Source organism: Mesocricetus auratus, unplaced genomic scaffold (assembly GCF_017639785.1).
Source record: "Mesocricetus auratus isolate SY011 unplaced genomic scaffold, BCM_Maur_2.0 Super-Scaffold_100013, whole genome shotgun sequence".
Classification (NCBI taxonomy): Eukaryota; Metazoa; Chordata; class Mammalia; order Rodentia; family Cricetidae; genus Mesocricetus; species Mesocricetus auratus.
In genome coordinates this window covers 36,218,531-36,245,584 of record NW_024429196.1, presented here as the reverse complement: position 1 = coordinate 36,245,584, position 27,054 = coordinate 36,218,531, and the positions used below count along the sequence as shown (strand labels likewise).

Genomic DNA, 27,054 nt, shown 5'->3' with positions numbered 1-27,054 from the left:
GAAAGTGAAGCTGGAGGAGGATCAATGGGGAGAATGTGCTGTCAGTTGATGAGGGCAAACCTGCCTGTCCCATTGAATCAGCAGATACCCTTTGAAGTTCCAGCAAAACTTACAGAATATGTCTGTGAAATAAGATATTAAGGAAAGAAAAGTCTTGCTTTATTTCCAAAGATCAGAAGAATTCTCATTTGGAAATAGCAGTTTTGTCTGCCACCATTAGAGTTGACACTTGCTTTAGAAAGACAAATTGCCTGTCTGTCCTTAGTAGAAATTGATACTGACTTTGGACATTTCTGAGCTCCTTGGTGGACTTATAGTTCAAAGTTTATGCAGTTTCAAAGCAGTCTGATTTCATTAACTATACCCGATGCTTGCTCAACAGTTCAGTAATTTTTAGCTATCACATGTAGTAATTCCATTTGCTGAGTAAAAAATGATATAAAATTTACAGTTCATACACAATGTTTGAACTCTTTCAGAAATTCACTCTCTTTGTGACTTATCTACAATCAAGCTGATGTGGCCTCATAGGTTTTAATTAACTTTGGAGCACTTGTCTTTATATTCCCAGCAATAATTGCAATACCAGTTTTGCATAAGTCCACCAAAAGCCCAAGTTTTTCCAACATGGTTAGTATGTTAATGAATACTATATAAAGTAAATCACTCATTTACATTGGTCAAATATCCATTAAATCATTTCATTGATAAGCCATCAACACATGACTGCAGTTGAGTTCTGTGTTAAAAATTATTTCAAGGGGTGAAAATGGCATTAGGAGGACTGGATAAGAAAAACCCAGCTCTCTTTGAACATATTTGATCATCTATCTTTCTTTTTTTTCAGTTTTCAGGCAAAAATCCGTCAATCCGAATGTCTACTTCTACACACAGGCATGAAATCTAATCCTGTTACTTTGTAATTGAACAAGACGTGCTTCCTGTGATATTAATGCACTTTCAGAAATTTTGACGTTAAAGGCCATGTCTTAAAGCAACAACCCACTGAATTTTTGCATGTGGAAAATATGACATGCTCTACTGCTTTTGGTAATTACTGCATCACTGCCTGGCATCTTTAGTTTGTTTTTGCAAATGCTGCTGAAGGGGTAAGCATTAAGGAAAACAAGGTTCCAGAAGATAAAATCCTGGTCTGGGTAAATTACATATGAAATAAAGCTATCTATAACATTTAGAATAGATAGTCTCTTCATTTATAGAAAACATATAGTTGAGGTGAATATGTCTTAGACTAGGTTTACCAAGGATACAGTACAAGGAAGAGCTCACAAAAACTGTCTTTTCTGGAAGGTAGTCCTAGGAAGAAAATGTTCTTAATGAAGAATTGAGTAATCCAAATGTACCTGAGGCCACTGGCCTCAATTTCATTTGAAACTCTAGAAAACATGTGTTGTGGTTTGGCTATCTCTCTTTGCAAATCCAGAAACTGAATTTAAAGGCTAATGAGGTATCATTGAAAGGTACCAGGTTTCCAGGATGTCATAGCCAAAAGTTATCCATCCTCATAAATGTTACCAACATTCTTACAGAAGAGGCTGTGTGCAGGACTTTATTTCTTCCTCTGGCATCATCTGTCATGCAAAGACACCTAGATAGTGCCAGAGGCATTCCTTCTTACAACTCTTAAGACTGCTACACCTTGAGGAGTGCAGTCAATGTTGAACATGAAAGGATATATGTAAGTGAGCATCCAAAGAAAGCTTAGCCCTTCAGAGCAGTGGTACACATCAGCCAGAAACAGGGTGCATGCAGTGATTGTGCAAGGAGGACAAATGGGAGCCTGAACTTAGTGTGCATTTGTCCCTCTACAGGTGCTGGTGCCTTGGTCTTGAAAATTTTGACCTCCATCATGAGAGACATAATGTATGTTCACTAATTAAACTCATATCTGAGAAAGGTTGAGATCCACTCACGTTCTCACACCTAGATTGTCACTCACCATTCTCTCCCACTTCTATCCTTTACTACTCACAGCAGAATTACTATAAACTATTGATTGTTTGGAGGACAATGGATTACATCCTAATCCATAGCTATTATCAAGCCCTAGAACCTAGATTCTGATAATGCTGTCAAATTATGAATGAATCATTTCTAAATTCATTAGTTTGCTTGGCACTAAATATAAATTCAAATAAAAAACATGAAAAGTGTTATCCAAAGTTGTTTAAAACATGATTTAATTTTTAAAAAATCAAATATATGTTTGTGCATGTCTATTTTGGCACTGGAAAATTGATAGATTAAAAGTAATCAGTACTTAATACCATTTCTTTTGACTTGCCCTATATTAATTTTATATATATGCCTATATTTGTTTATCCATAAAATTAATGCACATGTTTATGTACCTATGAATCTTCAAATATAGTCATATTGAGCACACTGCCCTGAATTTTATATTTTTATTATCTACTAGAATATTGTGAGTGTTCTTCAAAGTCAGCATGTGTATTCATTATGCACCAAAAATGACAGCTTATCTTTCCTAAGTTTATTTGTGGGAAAATAACACAAATCACCATAACTTCCAAATTTTTGTAGCTTAAAGGGACAAATGCATTTTTGTACAGTCACAGAAAATCCAATTGCCTATGAATCATCTGTTCATGAATTGATTTAGAAGCCTGGATGTTCCATTTGTGGCTTTGCCATTCTGACACAGGGTTACACTTTGAACCTTTTCCAAGTAGCTGACAGACTGGGCAATGGGGGAGATGATATGGAGCTTGCTCAAAGTCAAGTTTGATATCTATCACCAGCATTACAACTGGAGGACAGAGATAGACAAACTACCAAAGGAAAGGACAGGCATGACTGGTTCTACCTCAGTTAGCATCTGCTGTGTAGGATATGAATGTACTTTTATATATCCCACCAGAACCTTGGACCCATATCCACGAAGATAGCGAAAGACTTCACCAGCACCAACTGGAAGAAGGGATGGGAAGATGACAGTATAAGAACACATTCAACAAAATAAATATCAATATGTATTCATTAACTTCTTTTGTGTACGATTTTCATTTTTTTTTTTTTTTGGTTTTTCGAGACAGGGTTTCTCTGTATTGTTTTGGAGGCTGTCCTGGAACTAGCTCTGTAGACAAGGCTGGCCTCAAACTCACAGAGATTTGCCTGCCTCTGCCTCCCAAGTGCTGTGATTAAAGGCGTGTGCCACCAACACCCGGCCGATTTTCATTTTTTTATTTGATTCATATTACTACAGTGAACATAAAGATACAAGTGCCCTTGAAAACATACTGGCTGTTTAGATCATTGCTTGTTCTTGAACCAGTAGAATTAATGTAAATATTGGAAGGGCATGATGGTTAACCTATAATCCAAGTTTGCGGGGGATGAAGAAAGGAAATCCAGAAAAAAGCTTCTGTGTGCTTGATATCTTGCAAGTCAACTCTGGCTTTAAAGATGATTTCCCTTAATATATAAGGCAGAGCTGTGGAGGGAGACATCTGAGGTCAACTTCCATTCTCTCTCTCTCTCTCTCTCTCTCTCTCTCTCTCTCATGCACACACACACACTCCCTCAAGAATGTCTTCCAGTTGTCTTGATGCAAAATGCAAATTTTTTTCTTTGTCTTAGACTTCTATTCATTTTTATTATTCTATTTCATCTTTGTTTTCAGTTATTCTTTTTAAGTTTTAATGATCTTGAACATTACTGTAATATTTACCAAAGAGTAAATATTGGAAAAATTGAAAAATTTATAAAGTGTAAGAGGGAAACCTTTTCCCATTGTTTCTTTTATAATCTCTTTCCACATGTAAATATTTAAGGACAACATTTCTGCACCATATATATGCAGGGGACATATTTAACACTTTCATCTGAAGTAGAATTCTGATTAAATAATCAGATCCTGTTAGCTTATAACTATGCATTCTTTACTTAAGACTTAACACATGCTGATCAATATGATTTATGCAGGTAGTTGATATGATTATAATGATAATTTGGCATAGGAAATGTTTTATATTTCTAACATACAAAGGTTGCTGATAAGATATGGTATATTCCATGGTCAGTGTTGGTCATGTATTTATAAAACTGGATGTTATACAGGACTGTCCTGTTTAGTCTGAGAAAAAACATCTACTTTATTTTGAAACCACGCAAGCCTTCCCTTCTTGTGCATCTTTATTTTTATTTGTAAAGAGTATTTTACTACCTAATATGTATTGAGCTATTTTATACATGTTTCTTAAGTAGTGAAAGACAGAATTGTCCCTAGAACTTTGGATTTCACATTCTTTTATGGCTTACTACTTTTATTATATTTAATTACTGTATGTGAGAGAGACAGACAGACAGAGAGAGAATGAGAGAGAGAGAGAGAGAGAGAGAGAGAGAGAGAGAGAGAGAGAGAGAGAGAGAGAGAGAGAGTCATGACATGGTGCTCTTGCGGAAGTCAGAGAACAATTTGCAGGACTCACTTCTTCTTTCCATATTGTAGGTCCTGGGATTAAACTTGGGTCACCAGGCTTGGAAGCAGGTGACTCTGTCCACTGAGCTATCTTGCAAACCCTGTATCTCGTATGCTAATTATTGGAGAAAATAAATGTGAACATATATCAGAGATGCATTTGAGTTTTTACATGGTAAGAAGGAAGATGTAGGCACTACTGAAATTCACTTTCCTTTGCTCATTTTCATTTGACAAGATACTACAAAGAAGATTTTCGATTTTAAGAGTATAGCTCAACAATATCAGCTTCTCTAGCTGCTCCCTATTTTGGGGGCATTGTGAAGTAGGAGGTGCTTCGACAGTGGTGCAAGAGTAGTTTGATGAGACCACAGTAACATCTGGGAGCTGAGCAAGGAGAGTCCTGTTGTCTTGATCCAAGCTAATCCTCTCTTAGAAGGAGCAGGAAAGGAGACTTAGCATGAAGCAAGAGTATTGAAGAGACCTAGAGGAGATGAAATGGAAGGGTTTTGTACCAGGACTGTGATACATTCAAGGAATATGTAAATGGATGAATCCAACTCTGCCTAGAGATGCCTGGGGTATGGGGGATTCAGGTGCAAAGATAATAACTGAGAAAAAAATTCAAATTGGGCTTTAAAATGGGTGGCTTCTGTCACATAATCATTTGGGAATGCATAACCTAGAACTCAATTAAGTGGCTTATGGAGGAGGCTAAAATTGTGGGTGTCATTTGCAAATTCATGATGCTGCATTGCCTGTGGATAGTGTTGACGTACATAGAGAAACAGCCCAGAGTGTTCCTAGGAGAAACTTCATAGCGTGAGAAAGTGTGATAGGAGTGACAGTGGAAGGAGGAAGGCATATACTGAGGATGAAACTCCAGGAGAGACTCTATTACAGAAATCAAGAAGAGGAAGCAGTTACAAGGCACAATAAGGCAAGATATTTACTAGGATATTTTTATAATTTAAAATCCCATTATGTTTAGAATACAGAAACTTTATCTTTCACAGTAATTAAAAGGTAAAGAGACCATTGGAGACAGGAATTAAAACCTAATGCACATGCGTGCATGTGCACACACGCACATACACATACACACACACATTTGGAATTTAGAGTAGAAGTCACACTGAACATAAATTAACAATGATATAAAGGCAGCTGCTTCCAGTCAACCTCCAGTAGAGAGACAGAGAGGTGAGTGCCAGAGAGGCCCTCCCAGGCCACCTTTCCCTCTCCCAGTGGCCACCAGATCCTTCCTGCTACCAAATCCCCTAGAGAGATCTGGAGGCAGTACAAGGTAGCCAGCATCATCAGCCACCATTCCTGTCTTGACCCTCTACCCTCAGGGAGCGAGGGAGACAGAGAAAGAGAAACAGAGACAGAGACAGAGATAGAGAGAGGGGGGGCGAGATCCCACCTCTACCCACTGAAGAAGAAATGGAAGACAACAGTATAAGAACACATCCAACAACAGAAAGAGTTATATGATGCCACCAGAGTTTAGGGATTCTATACCAGAAAGACCAGAACATTCCAATGCAGATGAAGCAGAAGAAATAGACCTCAAAAACAACTTCATGAAAATGATAGAGGCCCTCAAAGAGGATTTTCCTTTAAAAAATGGAAGAAAAAAAAACAAACCAAAAATGCAAAAAAAAAATCAATAAATCTCTAAAAGGAAACAAGGAAAACCAAGAGAAAACAATCAAACAGATGAACAAAACTATTCAAACATTTCAAGACATGAAAACTGAAATAGAGATAAAAAAGAAAACACAAACTGAGGGATTGCTGGAAATAGACAAGCTAGGTAAATGATGAGGAACTACAGATGCAAGCATAACCAACACTATAGATGGAGAAAACAAGATATTCCATGACAAAACCAGATTTAAATAATACATATCCACAAATCCAGCCCTACATAAAGTTCTAAAAGGAAAACTACAAACCAAGGAAATTAACTACACTCATAAGAACATGGACAATAGATAATCACACTTTACCAAAAGCCAGAAATAGGGAAAAACTCACTCACAATACCATCACCAAAAACAAATCTGAAACAAACAAAAATAAGCAACCAATAGTCATTAATATCCCTCAGTATCAATGGTCTTAATTCACCTATAAAAAGACACAGGCTAACAGAATGGATACAAAGACAAAATCTATCCTTCTACTGCATACAAGAAATGCACCTCATCTTCAAAGACAGACAATACCTCAGAGTTAAGGGTTGGGAAAAGATTTTCCAAGCAAATAGCCTTGAGAAGCAAGCTGATATAGCAGGCTATGTAACAAATTATATTTCAAACTAAAATTAATCAAAAGAGATGAAGAAGGTAATTTCATACTCATCACAGGAGAAATCCATCAAGGTGAAGTCTCAGTTCTGAAAATCTATGCCCCAAATACAAAGGCACCCACATTCCTCATAAAAGAAATATTAGTAAAACTGAAATCACATATTAAACCCCACACACTTAGAGTGGGAGACTTCAACAACCCACTGTCACCACTGGACAGGACTACCAGACAGAAATTTAACAAAGGAACTAACAGAAGATATGACCCAATTGGGTTTTACAGACATCTATAGAACATTCCATCCAAACACAAAAGAATATACCTTCTTCTCAGCACCACATGGAATCTTCTCTAAAATCGAGCACATACTCCACAAACCTCAACAGGTACTAAAAAAATTGGAATAACTCCCTGTATCTTATCAGATCACCACAGTTTAAAATTAGAATTCAACAACAACACAAATTTCAGAAACCCTACACACTCATGGAAATTGAGCAATGCTCATTTGCTTCACTCCTGGGTAAAGGAAGAAATAAAGAAAGCAATCAAAGACTTCCTAGAATTCAATGAAAATGAAGGCATAACATACCCAAACATATGGGACATACTGAAAGCAGTGCAGTGCAGTGCAGGGAGGAAAGTTCATAGCACTAAGTGCCCACATGAAGAAACTGGACAATAGCCACATTAGAGAATTCACAGAATACATAAAAGCTCTAGAATAAAAGGCAACTCACCCAGGAGGAGTAGATGCCAGGAAATAATCAAATTGAGACATGAAATCATTGAAGTAGAAACAAAGAAAACAATACAAAGAATCAATGAAACAAAGAGTTGGTTCTTTTGAAAAAATCAACAAGGTAAACACACCTTTATCCAACCTAAACAAAAGACACAGAGAGAACATGCAAATTAACAAAATCAGAAATGAAAAGGGTGACTTAATAACAGACTCTGGGGAAATCCGGATAATCAGGTCATACTTTAAAAATCTGTACTCCTACAAATTGGAAAAATTAAAAGAAATGGAAAATTTTCTGGATAGATATGACTTACCAAAATTAAGTCAAGAACAGATAAGCAATTTAAATAGACCTATAATCCCTAACGAAATTGAAGCAGTAATCAAACGTCTCCCAACCAAAAAAGGCCCAGGGCCAGATGACTTCAGAACAGAATTCTACCAGAAATTCAAAGATTTAATACCAATACTCCTCAAATTCTTCCACACAATAGAAGCAGAAGGATCATTACCAAACTATTTTTTTTGAGGCTACAATTATCTTGCCAGCCAAACCACACAAAGATACAACTAAGAGACCTGCAGACCAATCTCCCTCATGAATATTGATGCAAAAATACTAAATGAAATACTGGCAAATTAAATCCAAGAATACATCAGAAAAATCATCCACCATGATCAAGTAGGCTTCATCCCAGGGATGCAGGGATGGTACAACACAGGAAAATCCACCAATGCAATCAACCACATAAGCAATCTGAAAAAGAAGAACCACACAAACATCTCCCTAGATGCTGAAAAATCCTTTGACAAAAACCAACACTCCTTTATGATAAAAGTAATGGAGAGATCAGTAATAACAGGAACATATTTAAACATGATAAAAGCAATATAGAGGAAACGAACAGCCAGCATCAAACTAAATGGAGAGAAACTCAACACAATTCTTCTGCAATCAGGAATAAGACAAGGCTGACCACTATCTTAATATCTTTTCAATATTGTACTTGAATTTCTACCTAGAGCAATATGACAACAAAAGGAGATCAAGGGGATACAAATTGGAAGGGACGAAGTCAAACTTTCACTATTTTCAGATGATATGATTGTTTACATAAGTGATCTGAATAACTCTACATGGGAACTCCTGCAGCTGATAAACACCTTCAGCAAAAGGCAGGATACAAGATTAACCCAAAAACATCAGTAACCCTACTATATACAGAAGATAAATGGGCTGAGAAAGAAGTCAGAGAAACATCACCCTTTACAATAGTCACAAACAACATAAAATATCTTGGTAACTCTAACCAAACAGGTAAGAGACCTTTATAGGAAGAAGTTAGAGAAAATCCAGAAAATGGGAAGATCTCTCATGTTCCTGAATAGGTAGGAACAACATAGTAAAAATGGCACTCTTGCCAAAAGGAGTCTACAGATTCAATGCAACCCTCATCAAATACTGGCAAAATTTTTCCAGAGCTTGAAAGAATAATACTCAACTCTATATGGAAAAACAAAAGACCCCTATAGCCAAAACAACCCTGCACAATAAAGGAACTTCAGGAGGCATTACCATCCCTGACTTCAAGGTGTACTATAGAGCTATAGTAATAAAATAAGCTTGTTATTGACACAAAAACAGACTGGTAGTCCAGTGGAATTGAATTAAAGACCCTGATATTAATCCACACAGCTATGAACACTTGATCGTTGACAAAGAAGCTAAAACTACATTGGAAAACATAAAGCATCTTCAACAAATGGTGCTGACATAACTGGATGCTGGCATAGATCCATGTCTATCGCCATGCACAAACTGAAGTCCAAATGGATCGAAGACCTAAAAATAAATTCAGCCACACTTAACCTCTTAGAAGAGAAAGTGGGAGGTACCCTTGAATGAATTGGTACAGGAGACCACTTGCTGAACAGAACACCAGTAGCATAGACACTAAGATCAACAATTAATAAATTGGACTTCCTGAAACTGAGAAGCTTTTGTAAGGCAAAGGACACAGTCAACAAGACAAAACAGCAGCCCACAGAATGGGAAAAGATCTTCACCAACCCCACATCTGACAGAGGGCTGATCTCCAAAAAATACAAAGAACTCAAGCAAGTCTCCAAAACACCAAATAATTCAATTAAAAAGTGGGGTACAGAACTAAACAGAGAAATCTCAATAGAGGAGTCTAAAATGGCTGAAAGACACTTAATAAAGTGCTCACCATCCTTAGCCATCATGGAAATGCAAATCAAAACAGCAGTGAGATACCTTCTTACTCTTGTCAGAATGGCTAAAATCAAAAACAAAAACAGCAATGACTGTTTATGCTGGAGAGGATGTGGAGAAAGGGCAATGTTTCTCCATTGCTGATGGGAGTGCCAATTTATACAACTACTTTGGAAATAAGTATGGTGATTTCTCTGGAAAATGGGAATCAGTTTACATCAAGATCCAGCAATTCCATTCTTAGGCATATACCTAAAAGATGCACATTCATACAACAAGGACATGTGTTCAACTATATTGATAGCAGCATTATTTGTAATAGCCAGAACCTGGAAGCAACCTAAATACCCTTCAACCAAAGAATTGATACAGAAAATGTGGTACATTTACACAATGGAGTAGTACCCAATAGAAAAAAATAATGGAATCTTGAAATTTGCAAGCAAGGTGATAGGACTAGAAGAAACCATCCTAAGTGAGGTAACCCAGACACAAAAAGACAAACATGGTATATGTTCACTCATATACGGATATTAGATTTAGAGCAAAGAATTATCAGCTTACAATCTACACCTCCATAGAAGCTAGGAAATAAGGAGGACCATGAGAGAGACATTCATGCTCTTCCAGTGAAGTGGAAAATACAAGAGCCCCTGAACAAATTGAGAGCATTGGGGAAGTGGGGACAGAGGTAGGAGAAAGTGTAGGGGAGAAGACTAGTTTTCGAGGAGACCATGAGGAATCAGGAAGATTGAGTGGGGAGAGGAATAGAGGAGAACAAGAAAAGAGGCACATCAATAAAGGGAGCCATTATAGGTTTAAAGAGAAATCTGGCATTAGGGAATTGTACAGAGATCCACAAGGATGATGCCAACTAGGAACTAAGCAATAGTGGAGGGGGTACATTAAATGCCTTTCCCCTATAATGAGAATGATGAGTACCTTAAATGTCATCCTAAAGCCTTCATCCAGTAGCTGATAGAAGCAGAAGCAGAGATGCACAGCTAAACACTTAGCCCAGCTCCTGGAATCTAGTTGTAGAGAGGGAGGTGTAACCAACAAAAGGGTCATGAGCATGCTGGAAACCAGCAGAAACAACTGACCTGAGAAAGTAGGAACTCATGGACCCCAGTCTGACAGCTGGGGAACCAACATAGTACCAAACCAGGCCCCCTGAACATGGGTGTCAGCTAGGAGCACTAGACAGTCTATGGGGCCTCTGGCAGTTGAGCTAGGGATATATCCCTATTGCACAAAAGGACTTTGAGGGACCCATTTCCCATGGAGAGATACTGTCTTAGCTTAGATACACAAGGAAGGGCCTATGACTTGACATATTTTGATGACCTCTCATGGAAGGCCTCACCCTCCCTGGGGAGTGGATGGGCATGGGATAGGAGTGTCCATGGGAGGCATGGGAGGATGGGAGGGAGAGGGAACTGAGATTGATATGTAAAATAAGATTATTTCTAACTTAAATGAAAATTAAAAAAATGATATAAAGGAGATCATTTGGCAGATTTTACTGGATACACACATATCAATTGTCCTTTACAGAATACAGTTTTTAGATAAAAGGCCTGTGAAGCATCCTTACAGTTTTTGTGCCAGCAATATTACTCCTCACTCTGTGAATCTGATGGATTCTTGTACTTGTGTTTTTGTGTTGTAGGTCTGTACATGTCACATGATTTAGCTGTATTTAAATACTTTGTGGAAACCATTACCTTTAAAATGAATATTTACAAACAAAAGAGAAATTCAAGCTAGGGACATGGTTCAGTCAGTAACAGACTTTCTGCACATACATGAGGACTTGAGTTTGGGTCCCCTTTTTATATACATAAGCAATACAGGTTGTGTGCTATTCCCTTTACCAAAGCTCCTCCAAACATTAAAGGACAATGAAAACTGAGATAAGATGCTACTCAGTGGTAGAGCTATTTTCTAAAATGCATATGAAGGTAGTATTTTCCATTACATAAATGGAGGCTGTGACATATGCTCCTGGTTTCAAGGCTGTTACAAGGGCTCATTTTCATTCATGTCATGATTTTCATGGAGCAATCTTAACTCCTACCACTGTCCCATCATGCTATCTCATTTTTGTTTAACTTATACTTACTGAATATTTTATGATATATTTATCTGTCTTTGAATTCCAGAATAGATTTGTCTCTTGGTGAACAAATGAGGTAACACAAGATGGGACCATGAAAAGCTAGTTCATGATGTCTTAGAATTATCCATTGGAGAAAAACCTGTATCTAATGTGCAGTTGTTCAGTGGGGATGGGAAGTGGACAAACAGTGTGATTTCTACAGTTTTCTTATTTAAATATCTGAGACACCTAATAAACTGATATTTTTGCATACAAACAAGGTCATGATACCTAGGCTCAAATTCTGCCTTACAGGAGGCATATGACCCAAGCAAATGGCTACCTACGAATTATAGCTGTTAGGATGATGTCCCAAATTACTGCTGTAAATACTACTGGAGTCACACATGGAGACTGTGTGTGAAAATATGACTTAGGTGTTTGCCTAATGCTGAAATTTTAAGGCTGGCTTTGTAGAATATGCTAGAAATGGACACTTTGGATGAAATAAGGAATGATTAATAATTGTGTTAAACAACACGTTCTATGTTTTTCATAATTCAGAAGACCATAATAGAATGGAATAAATTATGCCTTTCTGGAGAAGAATTCTTGTTTTTCATGTGAAGAAATGCGGGCGCATGAGCAGAAAAGAGTTCATGTGTAATCTGTGCATGCACAACCTGATTGCCACTTGTGATGTGAAGTTCTTCTGAGATGACTCCCTGGAGAGATAAGGGAGCACAGGGAGGGCTCTTGACTTTGTATCACTGTTTGAGTTTCTTTGCTCTGTCTCATAGCACAGGCTTTGCTTTCTGTACTCTGCATTAGCTCTTCCCTTCTGATGCCCTACAAACTGACTGGGAAACAAATAGCACTTCTAGTCACACCGTCAGCTATGTCCATGCCCATGCATTTTTATACATTCAAATTTAGTTTTGAATTTATTGTATAGTTTTCTAATCTAGTCCAATTCATTTCACAAAGTGTATCCATTACAAACAAGATGAATATTTTTCTATATTTATCTAGGTTTTATGTCTGAAATAGCAACTCTTAACTCTTCAAAAAAGAGCAATAAGTCAAGGACTGGAGAGGTGACTCAGAAATTGGGATCAAATATTGCCCCTTCAGAGGACCTGAGCTTGATTCCCAGTATCAGATTAACTGCCTAACTACAGCCTGTATTCCTACTAGTGTGTGTGTGTGTGTGTGTGTGTGTGTGTATATGTGTGATACCCTCTTCTGGTCTTCCTGAACACTGCACAATGTGTACACAGATGACCAGGGACAACCAAAATTTCAAATAACAACTTTCAGCCCAGAAGGATAAAGTGATCCAGGAGTGATTAGCCCTGAAGTGATAGTCAGAAGCAATCTTTACATCTTCAAAAACATCTTGCAACCTCCACTATTGAATTATATCTAAATTCTGAAGCAAGTTTCACCCAGCCCTCGACATTTTCTAAGAATTGATCAAGCATTGTTTATACAAAGTGAGCTGTAGAAGGAGACTCATACCTGATTGTTCTCAATGGAAAAGTGTCTTTCTTCTTTGTAGTTTCACTCTTGTGAGAGAAATGAGTCTCATACTCTACACTGTCAACAGTTGATCACCATGGGTATGGGATTTAAAATCAAGTCACTGGCACTCTGGAAGCATAGTACCCTAGGAATGTCACTTCTCTATGACATTGAAACTGTGTGCCACAAAACCTCTCTACGCCTCATCATCAAATGGAACTATAGACTTTACATGCTTCTAAATAATAATTTTATGCTCATCCTCTTCAACTGAACTTTCTTTTGCTAACCTTCAAATAGTTTCTGGGACTCTGCTCCAAATATGTGGAAGTGACCAAGGGAGAGGCGGACTCTTTTCTAGAAATATGAAAGTGACCTAGGGGAGGATAGTTTGGGTATGAGATTATGGCAGATCATTTTTTATTCTTCTCTTACTTATATATCACGTCTCCCGCACAAGAAAATTTTTCTAAAAGGTGGTGTAGCAGTGTGAGTATCTACTATGGCTAAAGGGAATATTCATAACTCATGAGTTCTCCAGAGGCTTCGACGGCTGGCCTGAAGAGCCTGTCTCACCTTCCTGTGTGTAAAATAGGCATTCTTGAGCCTTCAGTATGAAGTTTCTATGAACCAATTTATTTCAATTCAAGGCCATTGACATGCTAACTAGAAACCATTCTTTATCCAACAGAAGTTTAAATCGGTTTTGAAAAAAATAAACACATCTACTCTTTTACATTTTTACTAGGAAGGCTTCACTTTGTGAGAAAATCAGCATTTAAAATATTGCATATTATTAGATATTTATATTTTAGAAAACCTTATGATCTTTGGGATTTGGGAGACAATATTTTTATAATTCCTAGAGTTTATTGAACGCTGTTGATACAAAGTATTAACTCGCAATGCAAGGATGTTAGATGACAGAAAATGAGAGGGAGGAAACAAACTTTAAGCAGTACTAATTTTCATCTTTTTGTGGTCAACTCTACTTTTCCTAAAACAGCATAAATCTTCTTGGAGAGAGAAATGTTTTAATCTTTCTAAAGTCACCTTAACATTCAGTTATGAGGCTCCAACCTTCCCCTACCACCGGTGTTTTGCTCCCACTGTATGATGTGTATTTGTTTTACTTTGAGAAGGGAAGTGTGAGAGACTGTCAATACTGGATAAGGAGGACCGTCTCAATGCTAGCTGACTTTTTAAAAATGCAGATTGCTCACAGAAAGTCTGCAATTACAAAGCATCTCAGTGCCAGCCAGAGTCTTGCTGTCCTGCCCTGACTCATCTGCCTGTTATCTTGTGCAGACCACATGTAACTAGTCAACTTCCAGACCTGAAGCCTTCTGGACTCTCTAGTGCATCCTTTTGGTTCAGACTCCTTCACTTGATCAACAAAGGCCTCATTACATCTTCCATCTCCTCCTCCTATTCTGTCTTGTTTTCCTTCCTTTCCACTTCATTCTACATTCTTTCTTTTTCTCTTCCTCTTCTTCCCCTCTTTCCTCCTTAATCTTCCCGCAGCAATAATAGATAAATTGTGTGTTGTATTAGCTCACTCTCTTTTAAAACCTCAGTATTGTGCAATGATGTATTAACCTTTGTCAGATGAGTCTAATTTTTGTAACAAAACCTCTTAAAGACTGACCTAATTTATTTTAATTTTTCAACTAGCTTAAAATAGCAATTTTGTGAGATTAATACTAATTATATTATCTAAATGAGCCTATTCTAAATTCAAATTAAAACCCAATGCTACAATGAGAACAATTTACAGGGGAAAAATTCCCAGTTTTGCTTGTCAGTGCCTCAGTAACTAATTCATTTCATATTCAAAATACCTAAGTGATATGATATTTTATTTTTTTCTCTTGTACAATTTCTGCTTTCATTATGAGTCAAATGTGTAATTATAATAAAGCTATACTAATTTATGCAGCTGTTTGAGAAGAGGGAAATTAAGCCAGCCTGATTTAGTAATGAAACAATTGAATTAGGGAGTAATTTTTGCATAATTGATTTTGTGTTGTTTTCACAATAATGAACACCACTTGAGAAGTCAAAGTGTCTGATTTTGTGAATACACAAGACAGATGAAGTCACCTTCCTTCTGTTGGTTTTGGAAGTGAAACGTCTGCTATAGACTCCCTTCCTTCAATGCTTGGTCTCCTGTTTGTGGGACTATTAGGCATTGTTGTGGAAGGAACATAGTCTATCTTGAGGAGATAAGCTCTGGGTGCAGGAAGTTGCCTGTGGAGAGACTTTCATTTGGGTTATTATATGCCATCTTTAGTTCTAGCCCAAGGTCTCCCCTGCTTTCTTGACCACTGGGAAGATATAACCAGCTGTCTCACATTGGACTGCCACACCCTCAAGATGCACCCATTGAAATGCTTTCCCACCAAAATGGACTGCATCTCTTCAAGCAATGTTTCAAAATGAATCTTGGGTCTCTTGTCTCTGTCAGGTGTTCTGTCTCACTGACAGTAAGAAATGCAAACAATATACTTACAAACAGAAAACATGCTTGAAAGGATGGTAATACTGAAAGGAGTTGTCCTGTTTGCCAACTTGATGCATCTAGAATCACTGAAGTAATGAGTCTTTGCATGTCTGTGAGGGATATTCTGGATTATATTACCTGGTAGTTAGTCCCAGGGGCTGGAGTCCTGAATGAACAAATGTGAGGAGGCAAGTTGAGTACCCTGCTCTCCCAATGCAGATGCAATCTGAGCAGATGTCTCATGCCCCCGTGGCCATACCTTATCTACCAAGATGCACTGTTTCCTGTAACTGGGATCCTGAATAAACTCTTCCTTAAGTTGCTTTTGCCAGGGAATTTTGCCCCAGCAACAAGAAAAGTGGCTAATATAAATGGCAAATAAAATCCAATGGGTTTTGACATAGCAATGACACTTTCAGTAATGAATTTTAATTTGTCATGGATACAGAAAAAGTTCTAGGGAAGATTGTATTTTTATCTTCAAATGTTAACTGAAAGATGCATGGATATTAAGAGCCTACTATGGAATTCTTGTTCTCTGCCCAACTGTGGTGGCTGCTATCAAATCGCCTACTGGGAAATCTTGGTAAGAATCAATCTAAGAAATTGATATACCTAGAAAACCTTAAACCTGTGATCCTTGGCCTCCAGAGAAGCTGAAATTACAATCATGTGCTATAATATATGATTTATTTGAAAGGGATATATCTTGTTTCATGATGCATTGAGGAGCTGTGAGGCCAGAGACAGAGCTTTTCTGTTCAGGGTGATGATAGACATGGGCTTCCTGTGGCTAGAGTCTTTGAATGTATGACTCAAAATATCTGTGGTCTTGGGTCAGATACTTTAAAGATTGTAATGATGGAATGTCAAAAGACAAATTCCAAATTGGGAGATAAATTGTAGGGCTTTATACAAATCACTAAGGCAGGTGGCACTAGAGCAGCACTGCATGATGGGATAGGAGGCAGTGTGTGTATGAAGAAGATACCATTAAAAGTGGTTTACAGAAATTGCCTTTGTAGTCAGCCCAACATGAATTTTCATCTGCTTGTGACTTTCCCAGTCTTGTATGTTTTTTAAGAAAAACAGGCTGGGTACACACTCTGGTTCATCCCCAGTTCCAATGTTGATAACTTTTTCCCGATTTGAACCTTCTTGTTTGTAACACAGGTATTCTAAACTTGCACTCATGACAGGATTGTGGTTTACATCTCGGAGAGAGTAGAGGAAAATTAAGCATATTATCAATGGACTTCCATCCTCATACTTCTGCCATTCTCATACTGGATGAAGTTTTGTGTTTAGTGTTTCTAGAAATAACATGGTCCATGTATGGGTTACACTCAGAACCATTGAGCACTGCTAGGCCATACCCAAAAGATGCTCTTCAGGTTTTAATCTAGGACCTAGGGAAGAATTATTCACATTGAATTTCAAAGACAGATTATAATGTATGCAAACACTTTAAGATGTGGGATTTTTTTTCCATCAATAGCTTTGGGATACTGGTCTTAGTGTATGACCCAGGGTGCTAAGTGAGGACTGAAATGCTGGAGGAGAAAGTGCTCTCTCCCTCTTGCTTAGGCTCTTGCTTGATGTGGCGGGAGGCCCAAGTGGTGGAGAGGCAGTGTGAGATCAGCAGTGGCTTCAGCCTTACTCTGCATCTGTGAATTTGTCCCTTTCATTGCACCCCTTAAAATTGGTTTTTGCACCTTTGAGAGTTAACACTTAATTAAAAAAATTGTTCTTTATTCTCTCTCTCTCTCTCTCTCTCTCTCTCTCTCTCTCTCTCTCTTTCTCTCTCTCTTTTGAGACAGGGTTTCTTTGTGAAGCCCCGGCTGTCCAGGAACTCTCTGTCAGACCAGGCTGGCTTTGAACTCATAAATACACTTGCCTCTTCTTCACAAGTGCTGGGATTAAAGAAGTAAGACACCACCTCCCAGGTCATTTTGGCTTCAATCTATTCAAAGACAGCTTTATTTAATTAAAATATAGCCTTATCACCAGAGCAACTTTTGTCTGACAAAAACATAAAACCTTACATATAGATGTAGCTATTTATAATATGAAGAAAAAACTTTATATCACTGACTCTAGGAATAATTGTAAATTATTTGAGATTTTGAAAGTCTCTTTTTCATCTGTTAAATTAATTAGACTATTTAACTACCTTAAATTAATATAAGGTAAGGCTTGTGATTTTAATAGGTATAACCAGCATAGACTCGTGTTTGAATGCTTGGCCCATAGGGAGTGGCACTATTTGGAGACTGTGTTTATTTTCTTGGTGGTTTTTCAGTGAAGCTCCAGGGCGCCATCATGTCTTTCACTCTGTCATTGCATTCTGTCTCTTTCTGGCTTCATTTTCCAGAAATCTTCTGAGAAGTGGTCCCACAGCCATGCCATGTAGGCATCAGAAATGTGTCAGTTCCTTTCATCCGGAGAGCAGGGCAAGTAGGACCAGATTGAATTAAGATTACAAAGATGAGAGCAGAGCAGGTAACTAGAATTGATCAATAGAAGGGATGGACGAACACTTTACAAGTTGAAAATGAGTCATGATTATTCAGAAATATCATTATAAGGATAACAATTTTAATAAATGGTTGAACAGAAACATGTATCTTGAATATTAATAAGATTGAATATCCTTTCCAAATGCCAGATATTCATTTTTTATGTTTGCTTTTTAGTTGTGGTGTTTGTGTGTGTGTGTGTGTGTGTGTGTGTGTGTGTGTGTGTGAGCATGTGTGCTCATGCACATGCATGTGCTTTGTTAACAGAGTCCAGACAAAGGGAGCTTGATTTGGGTAATGGGAACTGAACTCAGGTCCTCTGACAGCACAAGTAACTCTCTGAACTGTTGAAGCCTCCCTCTTTATATTTTCCTCGGCTCTACACATTGCATAAAGTAATTAATTTGAACATCAGGAAAGAATATAAACAAGCAGAAAAGATCTATGCATTATTGTTTTCATCCTCACTGGCATACTGTTTTATTAAGAATGGATACTAGAAAGAACAGGTTTCTGTCAATTCAACTTTCAATAAAGCCTTGTCAAAATCCAGGCATTAAGCATTGTCCTTCCTTATGACTGAAGCAGAAAAACATTTGATCCTTTAGAAACCTTGAACTACTAGTGATGTTTTAGATGGAGCATGAGAACTAATCATGTGATCTGTTGGATTTTCAAAAAAATAAAGATGAGGTCTTATGAAAAAGGCAAAGACCAGATGGTAACTCTATCACAACATAAGCAACTTGGGGCTAGTCAGTATCCCAGAAAATCTCTAGATGCCACTCCCCCACCCCAGATGTCATAAATTATGACTGTGACATAGCATGCCTCTAGAGTCAGTATTTCCGAGTGTCATACTAAATGGTTTCTTGTGAGGAGCCGCCCTCGCTATCGCTATTGCCGTTAGAAGATGGCGCTGACATCCACTGTCAGTTGGAGTTAACTGTCGCTGTCAGTTGGAGTTAACTGTCGCTGTCAGTTGGAGTTAACTGTCGCTGTCAGTTGGAGTTAACTGTCGCTGTCAGTTGGAGTTAACTGTCGCTGTCAGTTGGAGTTAACTGTCGCTGTCAGTTGGAGTTAACTGTTTAAACTGTGCCTCTCCCGTGACGTCATCTGGGGTGATGTGCAAACCACCAATCCCGGCTCTACACATCTCACTCGGAGCTCCTAGGCTTATATAAGGGGCTGGGTTTCTTAGCTTGGGGTCTCCCTCTAAGAAGCTGATCATCTATCTCTCAAGATGCATTAAAGCTTTACTGCAGAAGGATCCGAGTGTTCTGCGTCGTTCTTGCTGGCGAGACGGTAGCGCGGGACATCTGGTGCCGAAACCCGGGAACTCTTCAACATCGCCGGCGCCGCGGGAGACCCCTCGGAAAACGGGGCGGATTCAGAACTGCAGGGACGTAGGTTCAGAGAGGTATGCTTTATCCTGAACAACCCTTTTCTCGACTTTGGCCTTAGTTTGTCATCACCGTGGGACGGGTCAGTGGAGGCTTTGGTGCTAGTCCTGTTTGTCCTTCTCCTTCATCGTGGCTGGTGCTGACAGAACGGCGCTGTCCGTCTGGCGCTGTCCGTCTGGCGCTGTCCGTCTGGCGCTGTCCGTCTGGCGCTGTCCGTCTGGCGCTGTCCATCTGGCGCTGTCCATCTGGCGCTGTCAGTCTGGTGCTGTCAGTCTGGTGCTGTCAGTCTGGTGCTGTCAGTCTGGTAACGGAGTTGAGCGCGTTTTTAGATAAGCTGTCAGCGCGATGGGGTCGTCACAGTCAGTGGTTACAGCCTTACAGACTGTGCTAAAACAAAGAGATCTTAAAATTGCACCACGAACACTTCAAAATTTTGTGAAGGAGGTAGATAGAGTGGCACCATGGTATGCTTGTTCCGGGTCCCTCACTGTGGCCTCATGGAACAAGCTAGGTAAAGAACTAGACAGGAAGCATGCAGAAGGAGATCTCTGCTTAGGTACCAAAGCCATTTGGAAGCTAGTTAAAAACTGCTTGGAGGATGAGGCCTGTCACCCTGCTATAATAGAAAGTCAGGGAACCTTAGAGGAAGTTCAGGATAGCATGTCAGAAACTGAACGGAGTGAGAGAATGGGAGCTCGCAAAAGAAAAGACATGTCTAAGAAAAAAGGCCCTCCCCAGGAAGTTAAGAAAGGGGAGAGAAAGAAGGGAGTTATCATTCACCCCTTAACAAATCTAAGAAAAAGAAAAAGCCAGAATCTAGTCTATACCCTGCAGTAGAGCTAGAAGCCTTGGAGCTAGATAATTCTGATTCTGACACTCTGGATTCTAGCGAAGAAGGTGGTCTAGAGGAGGAGGTGGCACGGTATGAGGAAAAAAGATATCACCCTGATAGACACCGGCCACTGAAAACAAAAATGAATGTGAGGCCACCGCCTATAAATCCGGCGGGCTCACGCCCCTCAGCGCCTCCGCCATATGAGCTTCGGCTGAATACTGGTACTGACTCCTTTTTACCTTTAGAGGAACGGAGAAAAATACAAATGGCTTTTCCAGTATTCGAGAATGTGGAAGGCGGAAGAGTACATACCCCCGTAGATTACAATCAAATTAAAGAATTGGCCGAATCCGTTCGTAATTATGGGGTCAATGCTAACTTTACCACATTACAGGTGGAAAGGCTTGCTAATTTTGCCATGACTCCCACTGACTGGCAAACGACAGTGAAAGCAGTGCTTCCCAACATGGGACAATACATGGAATGGAAGGCTCTCTGGTATGATGCAGCCCAGGCACAAGCTAGAGTTAATGCCACGGCTGAAGATGAGAATCAGAGGCAGTGGACATTTGAAATGCTGACAGGTCAGGGTCAACATGCCCTTAATCAAACCAACTACATCTGGGGCGTCTATGGTCAGGTGTCGGCCGCCGCTATTAAAGCATGGAAGGCCCTCACAAAAGGGGAGAGTCCAGTGGACACCTTACAAAGATTGTCCAAGGACCCCAAGAGCCATTTTCAGACTTTGTGGCCAGAATGACAGAGGCCGCCAGTCGCATCTTTGGTGATTCAGAACAAGCTATGCCCCTGATTGAGCAACTTGTCTATGAACAAGCAACCCAGGAATGTCGAGCGGCTATCGCCCCTCGCAAAAGCAAAGGTTTACAAGATTGGCTCAGAGTGTGCAGGGAGCTGGGGGGACCCCTAACCAATGCAGGACTAGCTGCCGCCATTTTACAAACGCACAGGTATAGAGATTTATCTAATCGAAAAGCTTGTTTTAATTGTGGGAGAATGGGGCACCTTAAGAAAGATTGTCAAGCCCCTGAAAGAACAAGAGAATCGAAGCTTTGCTATCGTTGTGGTAAAGGTTATCATAGGGCTAGCGAATGCAGGTCAGTCCGGGATGTAAAGGGAGGCTTCTGCCCCCTATTGAAGAATCCAAGGTACCCCAATCAAAAAACGGGTCACGGGGCCCATGGTCCCAGGGCCCTCAGAAATATGGGAACCAATTTCAGAAAAGCAATCAAGAGGAAGTAGAGGTTTCCGAGGAACCTCCGGAATGGACTTGCGTGCCGCCTCCGACTTCTTACTCATGCCCCAAATGAATGTTCAACCGGTCCCAGTCCATTCCCCTGGACCTTTGCCCCCTGCCACCATTGGGCTTATTCTGGGCCGTGGCTCCTTAACTTTACAGGGACTCATTATATATCCTGGGATTGTTGACCCATATCATAAAGAGGAGATTCAAGTTCTCTGTTCTAGCCCTCGGGGTGTATTTTCTATAAAGCAGGGAGATAGAATTGCACAACTGGTGTTGCTGCCCTCCCTCGGGGATGGAGAAACCTACACTTTACAAAAAAGGGCTATGGGATCTTCTGGAAGTGATTCAGCCTATCTGGCTATACCCCTAAATGAGAGACCTACAATAAAATTGTTAATTAATGGAAAAGAATTTGAAGGGATAATGGATTCGGGAGCAGACAAAAGCATTATTTCACTCCATTGGTGGCCGAAGTCTTGGCCCACTGTTGTTTCATCTCATTCTCTACAAGGTCTTGGATACCAGTCCTCTCCTGCCATCAGTGCCTCAGCCTTAACCTGGCGGGATGCTGAAGGCAAACAGGGATGTTTTACCCCCTATGTGTTGCCACTCCCTGTAAATTTATGGGGACGAGATGTGTTACAAGCCATGGGCATGACCCTAACTAATGAATACTCCCCCAGGCATCAGCCATTATGGCAAAGATGGGGTATACAAATGGTAGAGGCTTGGGTAGGCAAGAACAAGGCAGAATAAAACCCATTACACAACACGGAAATCGGGGTAGAAAAGGACTGGGTTTTATTTAGGGGCCGTTGAGGCTTCACGACCCATACCATGGAAAACAGAGGAGCCGTTATGGGTCTCTCAATGGCCTCTATCCTCTGAAAAATTAGAGGCTGTCACAAGATTAGTGCAAGAACAGGAACGGCTGGGGCATCTAGAGCCTTCTACCTCCCCATGGAATACACCAATTTTGTTATTAAGAAGAAATCTGGGAAGTGGAGATTACTCCACGACCTGCGGGCCATTAACAATCAGATGCATCTTTTTGGCCCTGTTCAAAGAGGCCTTCCTTTGCTTTCTGCACTTCCTCAAGATTGGAAGCTTATTATTATAGATATTAAGGATTGTTTCTTCTCTATTCCACTTTACCCACGGGATAGACCAAGGTTTGCCTTCACTATCCCTTCTCTTAATCATATGGAACCAGACAAGAGATTTCAGTGGAAGGTACTGCCGCAAGGCATGGCCAATAGCCCAACAATATGTCAGCTATATGTGCAGGAGGCTTTGGAGCCAATTAGGAAGCAATTTACATCTTTAATCGTTATCCATTATATGGACGATATTCTTATTTGTCACAAAGAGTTAGATGTTTTACAAAGGCTTTTCCCATGCTGGTGGCTGAATTAAAACAGTGGGGATTAGAGATTGCCTCAGAAAAGGTTCAAATTGCAGATACAGGGCTCTTTTTGGGCTCAAAGATTACTCCCAAAAATATAGTTCCTCAGAAAATAGAAATTCGCAAAGACCACTTACAAACATTAAATGATTTTCAGAAACTTCTGGGAGATATAAATTGGTTGAGGCCCTTTTTAAAAATTCCATCTGCTGATCTAAAACCCCTCTTCGATCTCCTGGAGGGTGAGCCTCATATCTCCTCACCCAGAAAATTTACCCCTGCCGCCCACCGAGCCTTACAGATGGTGGAAGAGGCCTTACAGGAAGCACAATTACAACGAATTGAGGAGTCACTACCTTTTAATCTGTGTGTTTTTAAGACAGCTCAATTGCCAACTGCAGTCCTGTGGCAACATGGACCATTACTTTGGATTCATCCAAATGCTTCCCCTGCTAAGATTATTGACTGGTACCCTGATGCTGTTGCACAGCTCGCGCTTCGCGGAATAAAAGCAGCTGTTACACATTTTGGCAGGGATCCTGATTCCTTGATTGTGCCTTATACTGCTGCACAAGTTCAGACCTTGGCAGCCACATCTAGTGATTGGGCAGTTTTAGTTACTTCCTTTTCAGGACAAATTGATAATCATTTTCCAAAGCATCCAATTTTACAGTTTGCCCTAAACCAGGCTATAGTGTTTCCACAAGTGACAGCTAAAGACCCACTCCCAGATGGGACTGTGGTGTACACTGATGGATCAAAAACTGGTATGGGAGCTTATGTGGTCAAGGATAGGGTTATATCTAAACAATATAATGAAACTTCACCTCAAGTTGTAGAATGTCTGATAGTACTGGAGGTTCTTGAGGCTTTTCCAGGACCCCTCAATATTGTATCAGATTCCTCTTATGTGGTTAATGCAGTTAATCTCCTTGAGATAGCTGGAATAATAAGATCCTCCAGCAGAGTTGCTAACATCTTTCAGAAGATACAAGCTGCCTTGTTAAATAGGAGATTTCCTGTTTTCATTACCCATGTCCGAGCACATTCTGGACTCCCAGGTCCCATGTCCTTAGGGAATGACTTAGCGGACAAGGCTACAAAGCTGGTGGCCGCTGCCTTGTCTACCCATGCACAAGCAGCAAAAGAATTCCATAAGCGCTTTCATGTGACGGCTGAGACCTTGCGCCGTCGTTTTGCTCTATCCAGGAAAGAGGCTAGGGAAATTGTTACTCAATGCCAGAATTGCTGCGAATTCTTACCTACTCCCCACATGGGAATAAACCCACGTGGCATTAGACCATTGCAGATGTGGCAGATGGATGTTACTCATATTCCCTCTTTTGGAAGGCTTCAATATGTTCATGTTTCTGTTGACACCTGTTCTGGCGTAATGTTTGCCACACCCCTAACAGGGGAAAAGGCCTCATATGTGATTCAACATTGCCTTGAGGCCTGGAGTGCTTGGGGAAAACCCAGAATTTTAAAAACAGACAATGGACCAGCATATACCTCTCAAAAATTCCGACAGTTTTGTCGGCAAATGGATGTTACCCATCTAACTGGCCTACCTTATAACCCTCAAGGACAGGGCATTGTGGAACGTGCCCATCGTACACTCAAATCATATCTGATTAAACAAAAGGGGAGTATTGAGGATGTTCTACCCTCGGTACCAAGAGTTGCTGTATCCATGGCACTTTTTACCCTTAATTTCTTGAACTGTGATGCCCAAGGCCACACTGCGGCTGATCGCCACAGTTTAGAGCCTGATAGGCCAAAAGAAATGGTAAAATGGAAAGATGTCTTGACTGATCTCTGGAAAGGCCCGGATCCTATTCTTATAAGATCCAGGGGAGCTGTGTGTGTTTTTCCACAGGAGGAAGAAAACCCCCTGTGGATCCCTGAAAGACTCACTCGAAGAGCTCCTTCACAACTCCAGAATAAGAAGGATGGAGGCCAAGTGGGTGATGAAGACTCTCCTACTCGGGATGATGGTTCCTAGTATGATGGGAGAGTTACGGTGGGCCATCATGTCTACCTTCCCCCTACCGATGCCAGTGATGCAGAATGCCCAGGTGTTCCCTAGATTTTTCACAAATAATAGAGAGTTGGGGCTTGCCTTTTTGCCTTTAGATCCTCAGATACAGAGTTTTCAGGATGAGAGAACCTTGTCATTAGTAGGAAGCTTGTGCTTTACTGTGATTTCTTCATTAAAGGATAATTTTATTCATATGGATCCAGAAAGATCTAATGCTAATCCTTTTGAATTAATGGAAGCTGTACTGATCTTTCTCCTATGATAGTGAGAAGGGACAGATTACTTTTGATTGGAAAGGGGCATTAGGCAACAGTCTGAGTGAGGGACAGAGCTCTGGATCATCTGATTGGTCCTCCTCCAATGTTAAGTATACCCCTTTTAAGAGAACTAATTATTCAGCTGCCCTTTATTTGGGTTGTGAGTAATGATACCTTAGGTAAGAATCAGAAAGAAATAAATTGTTCTGCTTAGAATTGTTTTTATGCATTATGCTGGGATGCTATTAAGCACCCTTTTGCTTTGGTAATGCGCATGCCTCGATTTATTCCAGCTCCTGTTGAGGCGCCAAGTAATTTGAGTTTGTTTAGGGAAAAGCGAGATTTTTGGGATCTCTGCTATTATTGTGGGCCTGATAGCCACCGCCGCGGTTACTGCTTCGGTTACCGCCTCGGCCCTTGCACTTTCTGCCACTGTGCAGACAACTCAAACCATTAATGAACTATAGGCCACTGTGACCATGGTCCTAGATAAACAGGCCACTGCCAATTCTCAGATACAAGGAGGCCTGATGTTGGTAAACCAACAGATTAATTTGGTTCAGGAACAATTGGATATATTGTGGCAGATGGCCAAATTGGGATGTGAACAAAGTTGCCTGGCCTTTGTGTCACTTAGTACAATATGAGAATTTTACAAGAGCAGCTAACCTGTCAAAAGCTCTGTCTCAACATTTATTACAGAATTGGACTTTTGAGTTTGAGCAGACACTCCGTGAGTTGAGAATGGCGATCCTGCAAGTGAATTCGACGCATCTGGATCTTTCTCTGATGGAAGGCCTCTCCTCCTGGATTTCATCTGCATTTTCTTATTTTAAGGAATGGGTGGGGGTAGGATCATTTAGCCTAGTTCTCTGCTGTGGAATAGTGTTGATGCTTTGGATGGTGTGTACGCTCAGAGCCCAAACAAAAGAGACAAAGTGGTGGTGGCACAAGCACTTGCTGCCTTAGAACACGGAGCATCCCCTGACATTTGGTTAACCATGTTAAAGCAATAGGTCGCTGGCCTCCCAGCTCTTGCACCCCACGAGGCTAGTCTCATTGCACGGGATAGAGTGGGTAGGCTTCAGCAGCCCAAGGAGTTGCAAGGCTAAGCACTGCACAGGAGAGGTCTGCGGTATAACGACTTTCTCCTGGGAGATAAGTCATCTTGCATGAAGGTTCTATGTCATGATCTCCTTCCCCCAGAAAAAAGACATCGGACTGGTCAGGACTTCCTCTGGGGATAAGACCCTGGAGAGGAGCTTTGTACATGTTCGAATTTGCACATGGGGATTTGACCTCTATCTCCACTCCAAAGTTGTGGGTGTCCTATTGCTTCAAAAATAAATGAATAGGGGGAGATGTGAGGAGCCGCCCTCGCTATCGCTATTGCCGTTAGAAGATGGCGCTGACATCCACTGTCAGTTGGAGTTAACTGTC

The 27,054-nt window shown here is 40.2% G+C and overlaps 1 long non-coding RNA gene across 1 annotated transcript; it reads left to right on the top strand.

The window, feature by feature from the left end:
• The first annotated feature begins 855 nt into the window (after positions 1–855).
• LOC121143452 lies at positions 856–2,997 on the top strand. Its single transcript, XR_005880633.1, has 3 exons — positions 856–1,050; positions 1,833–1,884; positions 2,903–2,997. It is a non-coding gene; the product is annotated as an uncharacterized LOC121143452 (long non-coding RNA).
• Positions 2,998–27,054: the final 24,057 nt, after the last annotated feature.